This window comes from Saccopteryx leptura, chromosome 2 (assembly GCF_036850995.1).
Source record: "Saccopteryx leptura isolate mSacLep1 chromosome 2, mSacLep1_pri_phased_curated, whole genome shotgun sequence".
Lineage (NCBI taxonomy): Eukaryota > Metazoa > Chordata > Mammalia > Chiroptera > Emballonuridae > Saccopteryx > Saccopteryx leptura.
In genome coordinates, this window is record NC_089504.1 from 274,170,889 (window position 1) to 274,173,515 (window position 2,627).

Sequence of the window (2,627 nt, forward strand, 5' to 3'; positions counted from 1 at the left end):
ATGTACTGCTTATGTAAAAATACAATTCAAAATATTAATTAAAACAAAGTTAAAAAAAAAATTTTTCATAAAGCTAAATGTATCCAATCTTTTTCTCAAAAGGTCTTGCTTTTTTTATATGGTGGTGATAGTCAATGGTAGACATTGTCTTTGCTTTTAATTGAATGCCTTTAATTTTCAAAATAAAAAGAAAAATAACATGTTAATTATATCTTGATATATGGGCCTGGGGCATTTACACATGATTTTCATATTTTAAAACACAGGAGTCTATAAGGGAGATCAAATATACATAACAGTAGAAAAATGTGAATAAGGAACAAAAGTGACTCCTTACATCTTTATACGTAGTATTGAAAAGCATCAACATATCTTTTAGATAGTGGAGATGGGGACATCCAATTATTGGGGAGAAAAGGGGGCATAAAATATGAGGGAAACATAGATATGAATACCTTAGAAGAACTATGGCGACAGCTGTTACTGAATAGTCAAGGAATGTAAAATACTGAAAGTTAATTATATGCTTTTACAGCAATTTGAAATGGACCCAGTGATCTGATTCCACAGTTTAAAAACACTGACATATTTTTTTCCCAGCTCTGAAGAGTTGGGCTGTTAAGATTTGACTGGGGCTGTAGTGAAACTAGCTTGTTGTTATTCACTCACTCATTCCACTTTACAGTTTGCAAATCATCTCCATTTACATGACTTTGATGCTTTATTCCCACCTTAAAACTTATTCAAGGCAAATATTTTTGTTGCATTTTTACAGATCAGGAACTGAAGTTTGGTTTGCTTGAGTGACTTGCTTTGGGACGCCCAGCTAGGAATCACAGAGCTAGACCTCAAAAATGACCTGGCTCCTTGTCTGGTCTTTCTAGCTCTAAATCACGCTAAGTTAAAAATTTCCTGTTTCACCGAGGCTGCAAGGAAGTCTGCCTTGCAGAAGGAGGCTGCCAGATCTAAGAAACACATGCAGTCATTCTTGCATTAAACCCCAATAGATTTCTGAAACACAATGTTCCTCTAATTGTGTCTTCTACGTGAGCAGTCATTTCTCTGGTGTGCAAGTGTGAATGTGTATGTGTAATGTGTTATCTATATGCCATCAAGGCACCTGCACATTTGCATATTGGGAAAGAACTGAATAAAACATGAAGTGTTTTATTCCAATGGATGCAAGATCCTCAAAGGATGTTTACAAATGCACTCAAGTCCCTCTGAATCAATCAACCCTTGAATCAACAAACGCTTTTTGATTTCCTGGTCTGTCCCTTGCACTAGGATCAATGCTGTAGGGGAAACAATGAAGCTAAGAGAGAAGAGTCCTCGCCTCCCCCCCCCCTTACCACCAACCTTGGAGAGTTTCAGTTTAGATAGGAAAAAATAATTAGATTTATGGCGGTCTCTCACTGGTGCCTATAGTGCACATATTCACTAGGCTCCCTTCGAAGGGATCCAGTTGAATACGAAGAAGGAGCAAGAGAAGATGAAGTCCAGTTTTCTACATCCTAGTGATTGTCCATCATAAGACTATTTGAGGAGAAGCTTTAGATGTCCTTGTATCCCATGCACTGCCAGCATAAGGAGCTGATCATGAGTGTGGTTTTTGCCATCAATAATCCTCAGAGCTGGTGACCTGCTTTTGCTCCATCCACTCTAGAGTCTATTCTTCACCCAGCTAACACAATATGTAAAAAAAGTAAATTGGTTATGTCGTTCTTTTGCTTATCATTTTAAAGTGAGTACCACACTTGTTCTTAGAATAAAATTCAGACTCTTCACCATGGCAGCAAGACCGTTACGGGGCCCCTGACTCCATCTCATACTCATCAGCCCTTCTTCTTCTCACTCATGATTTTTTTTCCTTTCCCCAGCTATTCCCCAACTGTAGGCTTGTGCACTTCTAGACTTTCTCCCAGGAGTGTTTGGACCCTGAGTTTTTTACTGCTGGCATTAAATGATGAAATGCTTGAGAGGTACCTGGTAGACATCCTTGTCATCATTCATTCAGGTTTCAACTCGCAGGTTAATATCAAGAAAGACCCTCCCTACCCAACCCATCTGAAGTAGCTGCCTCACCTCTCCCCCTCCTCTCTATAGATCAACAATGTGTTCTTTTCTTCTTGTAGCTATTATTGTATGTAATTGCGATATACATTTGTTTGCTTGTTCAGTGTCTGTCTCCCCCAACCAGAACAGAGAAGCTTTATGAGAGCAGAGCTGTGTCTGCTGTGTTTATTGCTGTTTATGCGGTTCCTAGGACAGCATGTAGTAAGTATTTAACAAATATTTATTGAATGAATAAATAAGAAGCCTCAGAATTTGAGTGTTTATGGCTTTCACTAGCATCTGCATCCCTTTATAGCCTGATGACTCTTTTGAGATATTATCCAAGAGTCTCATTACCTCCCCTATCTTCCTCACCTCCACAAAGCACTCTGGGACTCTCTGTCTATTAAATCAATGGCACCCTTTGCCCCGGGGAAGATTAAGATTATTGGAGCGGTAATACAAAGAGAAGAAAAAAAAAAAACAGTTTAAATTCTGGGCTTTTTGAGCTTCTAAATGGATTTTTAAAATTACAGCTGCTACTTTGCAAGAGCCAGGCCCGTTTGAGCATC